This window comes from Chroicocephalus ridibundus, chromosome 2 (assembly GCF_963924245.1).
Source record: "Chroicocephalus ridibundus chromosome 2, bChrRid1.1, whole genome shotgun sequence".
NCBI lineage: Eukaryota > Metazoa > Chordata > Aves > Charadriiformes > Laridae > Chroicocephalus > Chroicocephalus ridibundus.
Genome location: NC_086285.1, coordinates 89,437,300 through 89,458,681, shown reverse-complemented (window position 1 = coordinate 89,458,681; position 21,382 = coordinate 89,437,300).

Here is a 21,382-nt window from a genome sequence, read left to right as displayed (position 1 = left end):
CTAAAAAATAGTTGCAACCAAACACGTCTTAAGTAGATCAAAGATGATATGTTTCCTGTATGTTATGTCATGCAGACATACTTATGAAGTAGGCACATTTTTAATGTTTCTGAATTTATATGATCAGTATTAGTATTTTTAAGCCTGCAGAAAATATTTGGCATACAGTATGAGTGGACTGTGCATTTATTGAACATTGAAATATTAAACTTTACAGGAGAGTAATCTACTATTTTTCCATATTACTCTATTCAACAGCAATCCAAAGTTGGACCCATCATTCAGAAAAGCCTCCTTCTATTTTCAAATGATCATAAAATGCTATTATTAAGCAAATGTGGAGAACCAAAAAGCTCTTGCCTCAGGGAGTCTTTCCTTCTTTTTGATCAGGGAAATTAGTTTCTTTTTTGCTTTTTCTTCTGTTTCTGTATAGTGAAGAGAATTTTAATAAAATCATGTAGTTCCGTTGGAGGCTAAAGAGCTATCTGTTGATGTATACAGTGCCTGGGCATCTTGCAACTGAATGCCTAGAATTTATTCTTCAGCAATGTAAAGGTAAAATGACGTTTTTAGGATGTAAAGTCAAGCGAGACAATTAGTGGATAATAAAGGGTTTCTACACTCTTGATCTCAGCAGGCCCAGTCAGTAATGATCACTAATAAATCCCTTTCACTCTCAATGCTTGTAAAAGGCCTTCTTCATCATTTCCTTTTTTGCAAAACAATTACCTATTTTTTCCACCCACAGTTTGAAATGTAGTCCAGGCCACCATCCCTAGGAATCTGATTTACAAAGTGTTTAAAGAATCATTTGAGATCAAATACTGTTAGGAATACAATCAAGGTGGCAGCAATTCAGCTTTCTTCCTTGTTTGAGAAAGCCATTTCAGAGACAGAAAAATAAGTTTCCTGTATAGTTTCCATTTCAAAGTGAGGCTCAGATGCCGGGGGGGAAAAATAATTAAAAAAGAAAAAAAAAAAAAAAAAGAGTTCTTTAAAGAATGGCTCCAAAAAAAAAAAAGACTGACCGCAAATAAAAAACGGTCCTGAAGTTTTAAAATCAAACTAGCTTCAGCAGCTGTTGTGTCTTTAATCTTTTTGTATGAAATGACATTAACTTATAATAACGGATGCTCGAGAAAAAGATCATAAAGTCAGTTGAAATGCACTTCAACTTTCATAACAGAGGCATCATCAAAAAAAATGCATTGCTTTGCACCTTTAAGGTATAAATATATGCATTTGTCAGTAATTTCTCACCATTTTTAATTTGAAACAACTTTAAACAATTCCAAAACCATCCACAATTCATATCATCAAGTAATCTTTTAACTTTTCTTGAAATACACCACACATCAGACACAGTCAGTTATTACTGTAGCATTATGTAAAACACAAATAATTACAGTAATAAAAAGGCAAAGGCTTATGAGCTGTTACATTTAGGAAATGGGGAAGCAACATTATTTTTTCAGCCAGCAGACAAATAGTAACTGAAAAACAGATAAAAGCAGCTGAAGACATGGATATAGGACGAGAACCAAAAGTATTTATGCACGGAAATGTGACCTTGCTTCCTTCATTCTTAACAGAGCCCCCATTGCTGGGCTACCAGCCCCACTTCCACCTCTGATTTCCAGCTGATTGTGCTGCAGATGAAGGCATTCAGGGAGCAACTCTTTTAAAGCCAGCTGGTAGCTCCCCGCCTCACAGACATTTCCAGACCCAAATTTCTAACTGACTGACTGAAGTGTTACTGGTGAACACAGCATTACAGTGCAGTCTTAAGGTTAACGTGCTAATAATTCTTAGAAAAGGACAGTTTCTTCTCCTCTAGTAAGCCCCAGGCTAGTCTGTTTTTCACCCCTCTAATTCCTTCAATATCAAAACGAAATTAAATGTGGAAAACTATCAGTCTCTCATTCCTTAAGAATATTGGCTTCATCAAAAGAAGGATCAGCACCTGAATGTTCTTTGGCTAAACTTGTATTTGTTTGCAACTATAGTTATGGAGAGAAAAATTGAAAGGTCAAAATGGTCATAACTAAGGAAGTTATTATTTTCAGTTAGCTCCTCATAACAGACTGGGTGACCTTTCCTAACGAAACCACCATTGTAGGTTATTGATTTAATAAGTTAGAAGTAGGTACTTGGTCACCGTGTCTCAGCTGAAGTAAAAAATATACTGCAGACAGTGAAGCTAAAACCGGTAGCAATGTTCAGCCTCTGTAGTATGACAGAAATACCATAACCACAATGTGTTTGCTCTCAGATGTCTCCAATGAGAGATGCCTGTCAGTGAATTTCAGCTACATGGTTAACTAATTTTTACATAGACTACAGCTGAAATACAGTGCACAATCTCATAATTAATGTTTTGGTCACAACTGGAATACGATATTATTAAGACTGGCACCAGCCTTCAGTTGCTTGCAGCTTTGTCAAACTTGCACATTCCGCTGAACTTTAAAAATCACACTTTACAAAATTTCTGTCTGCATCAGATACATTTTAGGAGGCTACCTGTCCCTCTCAAGGATGCACTGCTGAAGCCAAAATAACACATACGAAGCTTCAATATGAAGGAAAGTGCTAAACCTCTGTGAAAAGATTAGGGGAGCTGGTAAGGATGAACAGACAGGAGGAATACCCATGAATCTAAAGGTGATGGGGAAGAAGGAAAATGGGTTTTCTATTGTGAGTTGAGCCAACTGTAAATTAGTGGGGCAAGAAAATAGTCAAGAGGGAAGATAAAACTTACCCTGTGAAGAGATAGAGTGTGGATGTGAGAATATTGCAAGATACCTGAAATCTGGGAAGTAAGAAGCAGCAGGATTTGAACATGTTGGAAGCAACGGAACAGAAAAGGTCAGACAAAAGGAGGAACGTGTCAAAGCAGGTGTGTGCAGCAGGCCAGTGCCTCCAGTCTCAGCACTTTGTTAGTGCCAGCAAACGTCAATGAAACCTATCAGCTATGCCACTCTGTGGGGAAATCATACCACTTACATTTATTAAAACATTTCTGTAAAGATATTTTAGTTGTATTTGAGAAAAAAAAAAAAAAAAAACAAAAAAAACCAACCAAAAATAACCAACCAAACAAAAAAATCCGCCTCTTGTTTCTTCTCCAAATAAAGGACAGTGTGAGAAAGGAAATGAAAAATTACATCATTGGACTTGCAAGTTTGAGTGGCTCCTAGACAAAAATCCTGTATATTTGACAAAAATATGTTCTGCCCCTGCATATTGTGAAGCTCCAAGTGAGAGAGGAAAATTCACCTTTTTTTTGTTTAATTAACATCATAGAATTGTAATACAATTATAATTCTATGATTCAAGCAGACAAGATTAATAAAAATGTCAAAGAAGTTATTGCTATACTGGTATCCTCACGCCGGCTGCTCAGTTTTTGTCTTTTTTGTGTTTTATTCTTCTTTCAGCATTATATTCTCAGAAGCTGCATTGTGTCTGTTACCATGGAAAATAAAACTGTTTTCAACACTTTATTTACCTACCCACCCCTTTTATGAGTTTAAGACTAACTAAATTTGCTCTCAACCTCATATATCTTAAGTAGTGTAGAATCTACTTTGTGAATGTGGCTACTCCGGCTCATATTATTGATGATGTCTCTTCTATCAAAGGTAGGTGAAGATGAGAATTTGTTGAGTGTGTTCAAATCACCGGAGCTGACTGACTGAAGATAAAGCAAACATAACCAGTTGCTTAAGTGATCGGGTCTGAATGGATCTTTTTCAGCTATGACAGGAAAAACCGAGGATCAAAACTTAAAACCTGCATGACAAAAACAGGCAACTATATAGAGTTTTACAACGGTAGCACCTGAAGATGCTCATGATCTCTCAAAATGGAGTGTACTCTTAGGTGCACATATTTAATAGCCTTGTTTTCCTTCTTTTGTTATGCAACATTACATTCTGTATCTCAGAAAGAGTGGAATTTGGACATTGTTTCTGTTTTTAATAATCCTAGAGGGATTGTTTTGTGTTTCAGCATCATCCTGGTTAAATTCTGTAACAATTACAAAACCATTATGGATAGTATCCCACTAGAGACTCAGTAAGATATTCTATTGCAGTATTTTGAAGTCAAACTTTGAAATTGCCATGCCAGGTAAAACTGCATTTCTAAAGTGCAGCTGACAATATTAGCAATGTGTAAGAGTTGAATATCCACAGAGATAAAGAATATCTTTCTCCTCTCTCTCTAGTGATTCTACTATTTGGGGCATACTATCCAACAAACTACAAACAAAGGAATGAGAAGCACCTTCTTGTCCAGTAAGTGTAATTCTCTGTCATCTAGGCAAAACAGGACAATTATATTTTTTTTCCATTAACTGATCAAGTTTAGTCTTAAAAGTGATTCAGCATTTACCTCTTCTCATCTTACCAGATAGGATATTATGAATCCTTCCACTCAAATAGCTGGTAACCATTTTCAGTTTCCAGACTAAAATTATTCATGGTCACACGGATCAGTGGGGGCTGTAAAGCTGGCCGAGAACCTGAATTAACACCTTATCTTGAACTCTGGGATGATTCTACAACACTTACCTCTGACATTATCAAGATTTGCACTAACTAGCATGTACCTACCAAAGCCACATTCACAAATGACAGAAGCATAACCATATCTTCAGGTTCTCCATCCCTCTAAACCTTTCCTGAACCTGTTCCAATTTTAAGTCATTTTTTCAGTATTCCAGGTGAGGTCTGTTGCTAGTGCCTTACAGAATGTCATTAATACTTTGCCATTTCTCCTGGAAACAACTTTCCTGATATAACATAAGGTCACTATTACATTTTGCAAAGACAGATCACATGGGCAATTCAGACTCAATATGTAATTGAATAAATGCACACAGATTTTTATGCCTTTAGTTATTTCCAAATTATATGTTTCCTGCTTCTAGTAAAAATTCTCATTGTCTCCATACGAATGACCTTGGATTTCATACTATTCATTTTCATCTAATTTCTAATACCTTGTTCCTCAAAACCATCCAATCCATCATGTCTAAAATCCAGACCCTTTCTTTATAAGTGAGCTTTCTAACTTTATTGAATCAACAAATTTGATCAACCTATTTCTAATTTTCTTTTTCTCCCTAGTATGGTCAGCCTGCAGTTCTTAAGGAATTCCACCTGTAAGTCATGTTCAAACCTGCCACGTGCTCTTTTCAGCAGATATCACATCTTCTCACCTGCACCCACTAAAACAGGTTTCGTAATAGTCTTCATGTCATCCAACTTGAACTAAGGCTTTTGCTTTGTGATAGCAAATGATACGAGTTATTGAAATCTTTGTGATTCGGATCTACCACATTTCTTTCCTCCAGATAATCAGTTATATCATCCAGACAATCACTTATATTGCAACAGATGACAGATTAATCTCATATAATCTACATTTGTATTTAATCCATTTGCTACCGTTTCTCTTCAATCTTATATTATACTGAATTGCTCCAATTCCTTTCCCTGCATCGCTCCTGCTTAAATATAGGTATCATATTTTTTATTTTCCATTCATTCATCACCACCTGTGACAGGATCTAAATGTAGCTACAAGAAGAACTATAATTTCACATGCTAATAAATAATACATTTGTTCAAAACATAATTCATTAGCTAATAAAAAAAAATTTGAATGTCTGGCAAATGCATTTTTAAAGTGATTTGCTGCCACAGACTCGCATTTCAATAGTTGAAACTAAAGGTTGGGGATTTGACTAAGAATCAATGGAACAAATTTAAATTGTTAGGAATGTTGAGGTAGCAGATTGGCATCCATTTTTCCAAGCTGATGAAAATAAATTATTCCTAACAAACACTGGGCCTTGCTGTAATTAGCATATGCTGAAGACTTACAGACGTTTCATAACTAACACATATGCTAATGTCACATGCAGAAACAATGAAAAACTCCTTCATAAATATTTACCTTGAAGATCATAATTTGTTTAATGCATTTCACGGCATAGTATGCTAGTCTCAATATCTTATGCAAAAACTAAGAAGAACAGAAATTTCTAAATCTGCATCACTGAGTACTACATACATCCAGATCATGCAAGCAGGTGAATTCATTTCTTATTCAGATTTGTACTCCTATCATCCATCCTGCCTTCAGTGCTAATAAGGCCTAAGGCCAAGCAACACTAGAAAGCTCAAGACTGGTGCTTCACGTGGCACATCGGCAAGGCAGGATTAAAGACCAAAAAGCATAACAAACTTAACCATGATGCAATGGTGTAACTCTTTAAGAATGTGCCTCATAGTCGCTCATCTGAAGAAGGTCTTAGTTGCACATGTAGATAGCTGCTTGCAATTAAGCCAGGGAGTAATAGTGTGGTTAAGAGCATGACTGAAACAGGCAGTTTAGCCCAGGCATAATACTCAAAATGTCTGTGCTTTGACCAGTGGAACTCCATGTAAAAGACAGATGTGAGAGTCTTCCCTTTCTCCCAAGACTTCTGATAAGTGAAAATTCATTGTGAAAGCTCTATGGCAGGTCAGTCTGGACAACGGTATTGTGTAAAACTTGAATGTGTTCTGCAAATTGCATATATAGTAAAGTACTATAGTACATATAGTATAGTACATATAGTATAATACATAAAGTACATATATAGTAAAGTACTATGACTTAAAACATACGCTGGCTGAGACACACAAACTGGACTGCAGCTTGAAGTAAAGGAATGTCAAAGTGTTACTGAACTTATAGTTTTGACTTTCAATTGTGAAGATCAGTTTGTATGCCTCTCCCTTTTTTCTCTTCCCTTGTGCCCCTCTCCCTACTTTAAATGTGAGCAAAAGCTATCAGGCCTTTTTTTCGCTGAAAGCAAAGATATGTCTGCTTGAACCACTGAGAAGAAATACGTCAGTGATGGAAATGAGAAGTACATCTTCCCAGATGGAAGAAGTCGAGTGACAGGAGTCAGTTTACCTCTCTGACACACAATAAAAAAGTCTTTAGAAATAGTTCACGTAGCTCCAGGGCCTGTTTCAAGCTTTTCTAACTTTACTCTAATACCAAGGTCAGCATTGCATTTTTCATTCCACAAATCCCATTCCCAGCCTGAATGAACACTGAAGGTTTTATATCCTGCAGTATCTCATGATTTATCCACCAGAGACTTCTTTTCTCTCTTATCTAGGCTCAACCTGGCAACATGACTAAGCACTGTCTTTATGAATTTGCATAAATATGCAAGACATTTTGTCTCTAGGGTTTGTGGTGGGTGTCCACGAAGGCACTGGGGCTCTTGACACCCGACTGTGAGGTCTGATGATTTAGTCAAATTTGAAGTAACCACCCCCATCCTAGAGACTGATGATGTACATCAGAGCTCCAGGTGATGCTGGCTTTGCTGCCATTCTGGCTTTGATGATCAGTTTGGGGTCTGTGCTGACCCACATGTATTCTTACAGTAGAGATGGCTTTAGCACAGTATCATAGGACTACTATATTCCAAATTATGAATATTTGTAGAAATTATACCGATCTAAATTATGGCACGACCAAAGGCAAAAGTAACATCGATTGTGTTCATTTTTCACAGGGGTTAGAGTCCGAAACTTGCGGATTTTGAATTCACCTCAAAGTGACTAAAAGTAGCTTGCCGTACTGTACTGAGATTCCCAGCAGCTTTTCTTTTAGAGTTAATGGAAGATATGAGGGAAGAAGATAATGTTAGACTTATATACAGGATATTCCTGAAGAAATGTTGAAGATTGAGTAAAATTATCCAACTATGAAATTTTGTTTTGATAGTTGGACTAGAAAACTCCCTTCACATTGACAAGGGCAGATAGAAATATGAAATGTTGGACCTCATTGTGAGATGCCTCAAGTACAAACAAGGTCCCAATGCTGCCATTGAAAATACCAAAGAAGTGATGTAAATACCGCCATAAAAACTCCAGGCCTCAAGTCAAAATCTCTGCCATCAAAACAAGGTCAGATATGATTCAATTGGTCAAAGTGTTATTTTGGGTTTATTTTCCAGAAATCAGCTTTTGGCAAGTATTACACAATGCAAATAAATCTACAAGTAAATAAAACAAATCATTAATTTGAAGGTCAGAAAACTTCTAGTAGATTTATTTTGTATTATTATCAAAAGATCCACTCTCTCTTTTACAATTGTCTTCCTAAAAAAAAAGAAAAAAATTGCTATCATAATATTGATCTCTTTTCCATGACAAAGAACAGGAACTAGCAAGGGAGAGAAGAGGGACAAATCTGACAGGCTGAATACTACTCCAGGACTTCTTAGCCTTGGGAGTGAATGATCAATAATGACCTAATCTATTTCTGCAACGCTGTCTGATATCAGATTACTTTCCATTCATTAGAATAATTTACTCTCTTCATTTTAGTGACCATCAACAAAATGCAACTTACACGGATTTTTACTGGATATTCATCAGGAGAAAGCAGTGACATTACAAAAGAGATGAGTTGGATGATTTCCAGATGTCTCTTTTCTTTCTTTATGTTACATTATAAATTAATTTCTTATTTCATGCTCTGGACAACCTACAAATTCACTTCCCAGGAAGTTTCATCTGTTTTATACACTAATGCTAATGCTCAGCACACACTTTTCATTCCCTGAAGAATTTTATGCCCCACTCCAGATTTGTACTTCCCACCCAGCAGCGCTGCTTGCTTATGACCAGAAATGCATTAACTCATTTTCTGTTAAATTAAAAGTCCTGTATAGCCAGGTAAGAGAAGATGGAGGATTAGGTGGAAGAAATAGAAGAAAAACAGGATGGCAGGCAGCAAGTAGTTATTAAGACCAGTACCATACACCATAATAAATGTGCATACATTCCTTTTCTAAGTTACGTGGATGCCAGGAAAGACAAAGTTGCTGGAAACTTCATAGCCAGCAGGATAAAGGCCAAGCACCTTTTTATGTGTCAGCCAGCACAGCCATTTATAGTGAGTTTGACACCGCACTGTTTGAATAGGCTTTTATGTCACAGATAAATATTCCATGTTTGTAGTATGAGGTAGCCTATAAAGTGAGATTTATTTCCTCTTTCAGTGAAAAATGGCCAACTGAAGCCCATCATTCACCATTTAAATGGCCACCAGCCAGTGACTAACAGCTAGCCCATTTGATCACAGAGTTGTAGCTTACTGATATGCAGTCATATTTCATGGCAGCTGTTGACTGAGAAATAGGAAGAAAATGCAGGGCTCACAAGAGGGCTTTTGACAGTTGCTGCCGTGAAATGTTTTCATTTGTCACTGTGACAGTGAACAACAAGATACTGACTGAAGAAGAGGGCATGAAGACGCGCCTGTCTTGAGCTAACTTTCACAGAGCTTTGATACGCAGACACTTAAACACACTCGAGGTTACTTAAATTTTCCTGATTGTCCTCAATAACGTTATTAACCATTTATATTTCAGGCATAATATACAACTAACTGTGTATCACTGATGTTGCAGTCATGCATAACAACAGTGGATGCAGTCCCAATTTCATTAAAATCAGTCTAAATCTAAAGGATTAATTTATTTTCTTATAACTTTTGGCTTAATTATTTTGCATGGACAACAAACTTTTCCATACTTTTAACCTGTTTTTCTCTTCTATTCTGAGAAATCTCCCAGGCTGCTTTTTAAAAATAAATAAATAAATAAATAAATTTCATTTTGCATTTCTAAAGAAACATCTTTCCCATTCAAGTTTAACAATGCTTTTTTTCTACACCTGAAGTCATTCCTAATGCAATTTATCCTCCAGATAATGCTTAAATCAATGAAATAATCATGAAAGCACTAACCTTAACGAGATATAGTAAGCCTATGGACTTAAACATGAGAAAACAACCCTATTACCTCTTAAGTATTGTTAGGTTAGCATCATGCCGACAGCAGTATAATACTTATAAGCTGTCTTACATGCTCCTTCCATTACAGTTTGCATTAGGCAAAACATACCGCTGTTGTAACTCTTACATTTTCAGTAATATATGCCATTGAAAAAAACGGTCAAGGCAGCAATAGTCAAGTCTTACTTCAGAAAAAAGAAAGCTATTAGTAAGCCATTCTTGTCCTGTAAAATTACAAATAGCAATATACTTAGTTTCCGTGAAGTCATTTTCTTACTGATTCCAACTGAACAAAAAAAAAACCAAACCAAAACAAAACACCAACAAAAAAAAACCAAACAAAAACCAGCTAAGGATTTACTCACTGTATCACCTGGATTCATAACAAAGTGGTGGCTTAGACAAAAGCCAGTGTCTGATATCAAGTTTAGCAGCCCTACTTCTAGAATAGCTTTTACCTCCATTAACCTAGCACTAAAAACAAGCCCTTGCCTATCTTCCTACCTTTTTTAAATTTCTTTTTAAACTTTTTCCCCCAAAGAGGATACAATCCCATTCTAAAAGTGATGATCATACCTTGTAAACATCCATTGCTATGTCACTGGTCTTCTTGAAAGCTTAGAAACACCCTTCTTTTTTTTTTCCCCCTGAGAAACATTCAAAAATGCCATATATAAGCCAGGTAACAGAGGCGTAGTAGAGTAAAACAGCTATATGCAGAGTCCCAGGGAAGAAGGGAGGAAATCAATTGAGGTGGTTGTGATGGCAGGAAAGGGAAATTAATAAGACTAATGAGCAGGTCTGAAACATGCAAGTAGAGTGTTGTTTACAATGCTCGATGAAATTTCTGGTTTGCCACTAACCTTTATAATTGCAAAAGTACATGAACATCTGAGCCAATTAAGTATGCCCAAATGTGCCTAGGATTAATATTTACCCTAATCTATAATATAGCTTGCAGACTTGAAAGACAAAAATCAAACTGAAAAGCAGCCTGTTGAAGAGAGGTGGTTTGGAGGAGCTGAGGCTTCTTTCAGGTGGGGTTTTCTTTGGCAGGGATGGATTACCAGGGATGGTACGTCATCTTGTACACTACAGCAGCCATTACTAACGCAGAGTAATTGAAGAACAGGGGTTGCAAAGGCTGTCCGAGCAGTTATCTGAGCACAGCCGTAACCAGAGAGTGAAGAACAGAGCTCAAACAGCAGTTAAGTAGCTGAGCTTGAGTGGCCACCTACCTCTTCATGCAAGCGGTACCTTGGGTGAAAGGCAGTGCTAGTCAGAGGATATGGGACCTGACAATCCCAAACTCTTGAGTGAGAGCTTGCCTTGTAGATCAGCCGTAGAGTAGGATTTTAAATAACTATAGACATACTTTGGCAACAGAACATTTAGTTAATATTCATTAGCCTGTTTATCTTACTGCTAAATTTATTGAAAGGAAAAAAGGAAAGACATCTAACAAGCCATTTGATTTCCCTTTTGGAGGTGGGGATGGGGATAGATTGTCTCACCAGTATCTCACAATGTTTCAGCTTTCCCAGGATGCTGATCAGGAGTACAAAATGGTGTTTATTAGAGACCTCCAAAATCTGTACATATCCCTTGTTGCTCCCAGTTAAGTCTTGGCAGAAAGGTAATACAAAGACACTCCCCAGGATTATTATGCTCCTGAGCCCACAGCTCTGTCTTTCTTGAAGTACTCCATAAACTGCAAATTATCATTTGCCACAGGACAGAAATACTGAGGATAAAAAAGAGTCTGAGTAGTGCATACTGTTAGGGTACATCTCCACTGTTGTCCTGCATGTAAGCAGTTTCCAGGAGACCTTGCTCACATAAGTCATGGTCCTAACTTCAACTTCAAGCTGTAAAATAATGAAACGTCACATTTGGTATAAGATCATTCTTAATAAAGAAAATGATATCTGAAAATACCACAGATCTCAAAATATCACATTAAGAATGCTTCACTGTTTAGAAGTTCTTCTCCTGAACTCACCCAACAGACTTCAAGTCTCGGTCCCCAACGGTTGGGCTTCTCAGGAAGTGGAGGAACTGGATAATCTCTCCAAGGAGCTGATCCACAGACAGGTCAACATACAAGTGCCTAAAGTGTTGCATGTCACTGGCCTAACCAACTTTTCAAGTTGTCATCAATATTCTGCCAGTGAAAAATGTGGTAATTTCTGTCTCTTCATACACTTGCACTTCATGTTCCCATTTCCTCAAATGATTCTACTGTCTGTCTCCTGCACCTGCTTCTCCCACACGTTCATCAAAAACTCTTTTGCTCTGCACTCTTCATTTCCTTGGGTCATTCACTGTATTAGAGTAGCTTTCTATTCCAAATGGGGAGAATACAGGGAATAATTTCTCCATTTCAATAAACACTTCAGAGAAAGACATTTTAGACTACAAAATTGCTCCCAGGAGCACAGACCACTTTTCCTTCAAATAAAATCTGGTTTAGTAAAGGGGCTGGAATTATCTTTAATAACTTTATTTAGCAGCTGATATATGGGAGGAGGGAGAAAAAAAGTTACGTGATCAACTTCTAAATATATCTGTATCTTGATTTTCACTTATCTTACTTCCATAAAGAAACTGGGCTTGGTGCCAGCTTTAGTGTGTGAAATTACTTTTCTTCACATTCAGCAAAAGCTCTCTTGATACAGAGTCCCAGAGGAATACAATATGAATTCAGTCTTCCTCAGCCATGTTACTCATAACCTGCGGGCATTTTCTTTTAAATAGTGTCAAAATCCAATAACTCTAATAAAAGGTGTAAATTCCCAGTACAAACTAATATGAAGCTTAAAAAACACAGACACACAAAACCAGCCAACAGTGCTGTAGTGTAAGTCATAATCCAGTACCCAGAGTCCGTGATTAGTCAACACCTTCATGTGACTATGGTGCTTTTCTCAGTTATGGTTATGTGATCAAAAGCATAGGTAACTGAGATTTCTCACCCTCAGTTTAAATGCAAGTAGATCTCAACAGAGAATTGTGATCTGGCTTACTAAAATATTTAAAAAAAAAAATAATTCAAAATGGCAAATTCAAAATAGTCGTAGGGCTTCTTGCTGCCAAAGCGACTGAACACAACCACTTGACTCCACTGAACAGCCGATGGTCTGACGCAGAAGCTGCACTCCCGGTGAGCAGCTTGAACAGCAAGCCATTGCATTGCTAGTCAAGAGCCTGCCTATGCCAGCAAAGACTCCTCCTATGTTTCCCCATGTCAAGGCACCATGAGGTTAGTGGCGCCCTGGGACTGGGAGCGTTCGGGGGCTCCACAGGGTGGGTGATGGCAGGGCCTGGCAGCCAGGACCCATCCCACTGCCCCAGCCAGGAGCAGGGCAGCCAGGGGGCACTGGGGCAGCCCCAGCTCCGGCACCGGGCACCTCCCTGGGGACAGGATGAGCATCTGCCCGCAGGTCAGTGAGCCCATCAGGCACAGGCAGGGCTGCAAAGCAGCTACAAGGGGAAGCTAGTGTTTCTTCTTGAAAGCTGCACCCAACGGAAGGAGAGGCAGCCCCTGCTGAGGCTGCTTCTCGCTTTCTTCACAGCAGCTCTCAGTTAGCCTGCCTTGAACGCAGCCAGAAAAGTCCCAGGTGAGAGAAGAGCATGTGGGGCCCTGACACCCAGAGCTGTACCATTCTCCTCTCCTCTGGCAAACACAAGCAATGTTACAGTGCAAAAAGGTCACATTGCTACTGGCTTCAGGAGAATGTTAGTGGTTTACAACAGCCCCAGGGCCAGCCCTTAAGCAAATTAAGAATCCTTTTCAGCAATTTCTTGTTACTGCTTGTCTCTCCTTTATTTTCACGGGTATTTATTAGACGTAAAGTTCAAGTTTTACCTCTATTGGCTGGAAGGCATGTGAAAGAATTCCCATCCTGTCCTTTGAAACTGTAACCTTTCCCTTTCTTTAAGTGATACCTTTAAGTGTTTTCCACAATTGTATTTGCGTGAATCCTCTAGTATCTTGTTGCAAGTTTATCAGAAAGGATACAATTATTTTCCTGCTGTATAAGCTGTGGAAAGATTTCTTTCAATTTCTTGTACTTTCAATTAGTACATTACTTTTACTCCTGCTCTCCAGTAGGAGTGCTGCTTCATTTAACTGTACAAAAATCTTAGTTTAGATAATTCTTCTGCAAATAGGGAAAGAGTTATCTTTAATACCTTGTTCATGTTAATGCTTGTACTAGGTTTTTTCCCCAAATTTCCTATGCAAACTTCAAAAAGGAAAATAAAAATTATTTTACACATATGTATCTATAACATATTTTATGTTAAGGAGCTGCATATAATTCAAAAATGCCATCGCTGTACATACAATTCAAAACACAGAAGTGTAGCCTCTACTTCTGTGATGTCTAGTACCAGAAAGACAAAAACCATATTTGATTTTGCCAGTGGATCTTAAAATACATAGAAGGCCACATACCAGTCATGTGTATGAAGTGACATGTTTAGGAAATGAATGATTTTAAGGACTTCATATTTTTTCTAAAAATGCATCTAAAAAGAGCAGATGAACAAGCAGAGTTGATTATATGTTAACATATACATATGCTTAGACTTCCTAATGCTGTGATGAAGCTGAGCAAGTACTCTTGCTTTTATAAAACCACATCCGTATAAGTAGGCAATATTTTCAATTGCTAGTTAGATACCTTCTTTATGTAACATAGTTAGCCCACTAAACTTCTGTAAATTCTTGTTCTGTGATAACTGCCCACTGTGTATCCATGGCATCCTCAGCCTTTCTTCTTCCCTCGCTCTCTTGCTTAAATCTGTCTATATTCCTAAACGTACAAAATTCATTAATGGTCACGGGACTTTGGCAGGACACAGAGCATGTTATGGATAACGCCATCCAGAAGCCTCATGGTTCTTGTTCTTTACACATTTCACATGTTTCTGCCACTACTCCTTCGTTTGCATCGTAACAGAATATAATTACTTTCTTCCCTTTAGCTTTTTTCCAATCTTTTTGCTGAACAACTCTTTTATAAGGAACTGGATATAACACAACTGCTAGCAGTAGCAAAGTCTATTTTCACTTGTTTCATTCGCAAGAAATTAATCCATGAGAAAAGCAGAATTGATGCACCTGAGCCATGGAGTGAGAGTTTTTCAGAAGCGTTAACTTGTTGGGTTTCCTTCAATGTAGAAATTAACATAAATTCTTCATTTACTTTTGTGCCTGTCATGGATCCCAACCATAAATTAGCTTCTCACCAGAAGCCAGTGGCAATTTGACAAAACCGTAGATAGCCCTTTGAAATTCATGCTACACAATGACAGACTTCTTTTAGCTGGGTTTATAATCCTCACGTTTTAAATGCTGATGATTCAGTCATGCTCCCCCAGTTTGCCTCTAGCTTCCCAGAAAGAGAAACTTGGTCAGAGTTTACCAGAAAAATCGTAAGGTAGCAATGTACTTTTTGGTAAGAAAAAAAATTCAAGCAAGTACCTCACCCTCAGAAGTTAACTACATAGACGTAAAATGGTCATCCAGCTGACAGCAAATTGAAATTGCTTCACTAGACTTAGGTCTGTAACACAATATTTATCCAATCGCTCTACTCTGTGTTGGACACACGTTCCAAGACACCCACATCTGCATGCGAATAAAAAGTGTCTTTGGCAAAAGACACTTTGAAATAGCAGGACCAAAAAGCTAATATGACTGTAAGGGATAGTGCGAAGCACAGACTTTTTCCCTAACTGTTTATTGCTAACTACATAATTTTCAAATATTTATTACTGTCCATGATTTCTTTTATGTTTATAGACAGTCTATTAGGGAATGATATAACTTTTAATATTTTTCATTCTAGTGTTTGGGTTTCATTCATACATATGCCTCATTTTTGGTGTTACATGAGAAGTGTAAAGTGTCAGTGTGTCATTTTTACAAGGTCTAGCTAAACGTATACTATATTCTTTGGGGGAATTACAGATTTTTGCCTAAGCCTCCGCTAAAGCTTCTTTTCTTCTGCACTAGTGTGTAGAGTGATACAAGAGGATAATCTCCATCACAGTCAAAGGCATGACATTCTTAATACTGACAGAAGTACTTTTCTTTAGCTTCGAGAACACGACCAAAGGACAGAGGCAGAATTTCTTAACTTCCGATTCAAAGACAGGATATTCAGAGCCGTCAGCCCAGGTGTTCTGGATGTGCGAACGTGCACCTGTGTTACGAGCAGAAATGTTAAATCAGGGACTTAATGCTTATAGAGGGATCTCATTCACTTAGGTTAGCTTGTTGAACTAGATATATGTAAGCTCTGAGGTTAATAAATCTTGAAACAGAGCTCCACGTGACTCAATAGACAACACTGTGCCTGTTAAAGCTGCGTAAGCAGTTTCTTCAACACGCAGCATGCTTTTCCATTTTAGCCTGTTCTATTACTACTGAATGAAGTTGCTCATTCTTTATTGTTGGTTGCTGTTTCCAGTTGTAACCGATTATACCTCTGTCCTTCTGAAGTGATGGTGCAGCTCTCAGAGCCACATGGGCCTCCATATTTTGGCTCTAAATCTCCATAGCCAAAACCATAGCGATAGCAGCCACTGGTGGGACTCCAAGAATATATACCCTCATTAATACCTCCTCCTTGATGCAGTAAATTTGCTAAAAACTCTTGCTTCTCTCCTTCAGAATCTCTACCATTTAATTCCACCTATACTGGAAGATAAATGCATACCAACTTCTTTTACCCTAGTCATGCTGGTTTCTTCATACTCCACTGATGCTGAAAAGTGAAAAGATGAAACCTTGCAAAAGACAAGTAAACATAGGTCAGCTCTGATGAAATCAAAGCATCAATATATGAGGAAGAGTATTAGGCTACTAAAGAGTAAAGTCGACTTGTGAGAACTATTTCTTCCCACTCTGCCTTGATTTAAAGCCCGTGTAATTTCTCAGTCTCTCTCCCACCCTTTACTTGTTTTTTGCTGCATCAGAGTAATCTAAGCAAGATTAAGCTGTAGGAATGTGTCTGAGAGAAAATGGTCACGTGAGCCAGCCTCCCTACTATGAGAGATTAGATTAAGAGCAAAACAGGTGGTAGAAGATGGAATTAGTACATGGGAAAAACGGGAACTGAGAAGGTAGAAAACATGTGGTGCTAACGACTAACCAATTTACTATGTGAATTCTTGTAACCAATTTGATCTGTGAATGAACTGCATGGACAGTGCGTGAACAGAGACTGTAAGCCTATCATATAGCTACCGCTAGCGCGTGTTCTTATTGCCTGTCTATATATACTCTGTGAAAACTTGAATAAAGGGAGAACGATCATACTCATATTGAGACTCCATCGTTACTCCGGGTCCGTCTCCCACTCCGACATCAAGCCATTTTTTTTTTTGCTGCTAGGCCACTGAAGGTTTTTCTGTGATTAGTCTATAAGACAAACTGCATGTTTCCACCAACCTTGTACTAAAAAGGAATCGATGGAGCTCTTTCACATATTTTTAATAAAACCATTCACGTAGCCACTCACATACATGGCACCTAATCAACCGCTGCATTTGATACTCAACCACAGCACTAATCACCAGCTTTTTAAAATCCCTATCTCACTCCTTACTTAATAATTAGTGATGCTCGTGATAGCTTAAGGCGTATGTTACAAAGTGTTAGTAACGTAACTATCCCAAACCTTCCCTTCCTCCATGTGGCAATTGAAGCCATCATTATAAATAAATACTCAGCATCTCTATCAATGTTCAGCAGCACAGACAGCAAGAGGCATATGTCAGCAGCATCTGATTTTCGTTACCACACACACCATTACTCACTTAGTTTGTTGTACTTGCATCTAAGCCTTTAAATTTGCAAACTTGCCTTTCCCACTGTGCATTCATTGCCTTTTGCTCTCACTTCAGCCTTGCTTGGTAACCCCCAGTACTAGATAATTGATTACCCTCTTCACTATCTCTTTGTGCAAAGAGTTATACTAAATCGAAACTGACACCTTTAAATTATTGTGCAGCCTTCACACTTAGGTATTAGCAGTACATTAAAGTGCTATCTCCAATCTATACTATAAAGTTTATTGTTTTAATTAAAATGTTCTTTGTGCTCTCTAAAGGAGATGATCCTTGCTTTCCCCTTGCTGCTATTTATGGGTCATAAAATGTTTCTAATTATCCCATATGAATTTTGGGACGAATTCACATAATTTTACTTGCTCTGTGTTATGGTGACTTCATGTATGTACAGGTGTTCAGATGGGTACTTTCATCAGTGAAGTGTATTTAGTGGAACATGCCATGATTTATTTTTCCAGATGGAACATGAACAGAATGTGTCACCAATATGTGCTGGCATTACAGTGACTGTAACGATTTTTTGCCCTGTCTTTTGTCCGGTGCTAATGTTTGACTTGCTCTTCCTGGAACTGGCTGACCAAGCCAAGTAAAAGAAAAAAGATGGTATCAGAATTTAGAAGGAACATTTACAATAGTCAGGATTATTTAATACCCAAAGAAAAACCAAGTACCAAAATTCCCGATGCAACCTTAGTACAGGAAGGAAACACCTTTCACCAATGAGGACTCATATCTCACTTTCCAAGATGACACATGTACACTCTAACCAGTGGTCTGCAATGTTACAGTTTTATTAACTACATTTTACATCTGTTAGATGCTATTCCTTTGTTCTCTTTGCTACCCTTCAAAGACGTTTTGTCCAGCTGCAGGTCTGCATGGGTTTAGCTGTCCACTGGTGGGTTGTTTGTAGCCATAAGCAGTGCCAGTTTATGCCCCATGTCTTATCATCACCTGTCCGTACTCCTCTACACTGCACTCCATGTCCCCACTTCTTAAGGCCTCTGCTATCACGGCAGGCCTGTATAGTTCTAAACTATACCACTACGTTAGTCAAAAAAGTCTCATTCTACACAGAATAACAACTTACTACTACCATCTGTATAAAATTATGGTCGTACCATGCAAAGATAAGGAAAGTAAAATAACTGTCCATAGTCACCTATTACAGCTAAATCAAGTCAAAAACAAAGCTCCAGGCAGGTCAAGACAAACTCAAACAGACCAAGCTTGACAATTTCAGAGAGAGCAAGCCTCAGCTCTGAGGTCTTGCAAACTCGGTAGCAAGCTTGCATCCTGTTCTTAGCAAAGGCATCGCTGTCCTACAGGATATTACAGCATGTATGGTCAAAGTAGAACTACTGTAACTTTTGCATGTGCTACTACCATGTAATATCTCTGAGCAGGCCTGATTTCTAGAGTGGTGTTCACTTTCTCCTGTATCCATGTATCCATGCCAAGGCTGTACAAGCCAAACTGGGGGTGGGGGAGGGGGCGAGGAAACAAACAAACAAGCAAAAAAACCCAAAACCTAACCATTTAATTTGTGTTTCAGTTTTGCAGTGGATGTCCAAAAGATAAGGTCAAAAGATTACTGTCAAGATGGGGACGCTTGTGAAGCGTTTATATCGTGCATGTGGCTGGTAGAAGCAAGATATGGAGACAGGAATGAGTGCCTATATAGAAGACTTTTAAATCCAGCCCCATCAGAGCAACAATCCCTATCTTCAATCTCTAATTTTCATTCCCCAAGCTTACAGCTGTGAAACCAAGTACCAGAAGAGTTTTAAACTTCCTTTGACCTGGTGAACTAAACCATCCTGCTATTATGGCTCTATAAGGAACCACTTCTGTTGTGTGACATGCAACCAAAAGTAAATCATCACAACACACCAAAACTAAACCCTTTGTAGATCTTATCAGCATCACAGTTCTGATAAAATCTTGTGGTTTAAAATGACTGTAAAAGAAATAGATCTGTATTCTGACAGTATTCAGTTCCTAAACCAGAAGTCCTCAAGTGAGATGAATTACTTATTTACAGAGGGTCTAAATAATGCACCAGTAGGATTCGAAGTTGTTATTACCTAATCAATCTGAGCAAAACTAGGTGATGAATTAATATGGCAACTTCATGTTTTTCAAAGATAAGTGGAAATGAAGAAAAGGAATCATCATTGGCCTGGAATTTATCAGTTTAGGGAACTTTTAGTCAAATTGCTTTCACATTCATCACATATTTTAATCTTCCTTACCATTGTTTAAATAGATCTTTTTCAAGCACAATTAGATTTAGCATTATTTTGATCACAGAAATATTTTTAAATAAAGGGAAAAGAATTAATTCCCTTCTTTATAAAACATTACTTGAATGTATTTATTAAGCTTCCTATCAGTGTTAAATAAATGACGGGACTTTTTTTTAAAGATAATTAAGCATTTTGTTTAGATAAAGGAAACAAGTCATACTAAGGAAGTAGAACATAAACTTTCCTAACTCTAGGCTTGATGTTCTGGTGTGTTCCTATTGAGGATGATGCCCTCTCAATGACTACTTCTACATCTGCAAATATAGTTAAAAAGCAGTCAAAGTTTCATCAAGATAATATTTCCAAAAGCCTTTGGCTTTTTGAACCATTCCTCTGCCCTCTCTGCAGTCCCTCACTGCAGCAGGACTCATGCGAGTGAGAGACAGCCATAAACATCACTCAAGTCTTCTTTTACTTGACAGTCTGTGCAGGTTCTTCAATATGCATAGTACCCCAACTTGCTTTAAAACCTCCCATCTCTTCCACAAACAGTTTTCTTTCAGAATATAAAATACTCCCTGCTTGGCAATTTGATTGAACAGGTATCACGATTTGGCTGTTACTGACATCCCAATAATTGAAATCCTGTCATTTCCCACTACTTTCCATTCCAGAGCCTCAAATACATCTGTCTCGAAACCTGTCAGGCTGCCTACATTTCCCCTTGCCCACTCACAGTGGGCCTTTGGTTGCTTAGATGACTCTGGCTGATTAGCATTCGGATTTGATTTTTCCTGTAGCCCGACTTATTTCATGATTTGCAGCAAAGAACATTTAGGTTTTGCATCCAAACTTCATCCCTGTTGCTTACTTCTATTGCTATTATTAGTATGCCAATGCATATTAATAGGGTGCTGCTTTTCTACCTTCTGTCCTAGTTCTGAAAGAGCTTGTACTGTGGAGAAATCCCATATCCTAGCCATTTAGGTGCACAAGAAATCAACTGTATGCTCTTTAAAAAGCCAAGCTTTATTTAATTTACAGTTTGATTAATCATTTCTGGGTCTACCATCAGAACAGAGAAGCCTTCTCGCTATTTTAACTAGTTGAAACATTTGCTTAACCTATCACCTAGCAGCACTCAGCACAACCAAATTAACTTGTGAAATGCTCAGCACTAGGTCTACATCTTAAATCAATTGGCAGAGTTACAACTCTACATTTTCAACGGCATGATCTAGAGGGAAATTTACTCATTAACGCTATGTTGATGAAAAGCCTTAAACTAATAGAAAAGGTTTCCTGAAGTTGTTAAGAAAAATTTCTCTAGCGTTTCCTCTGGGTTGGAAATAAGTTTTTTACATGTATCAGAGTCAATGACA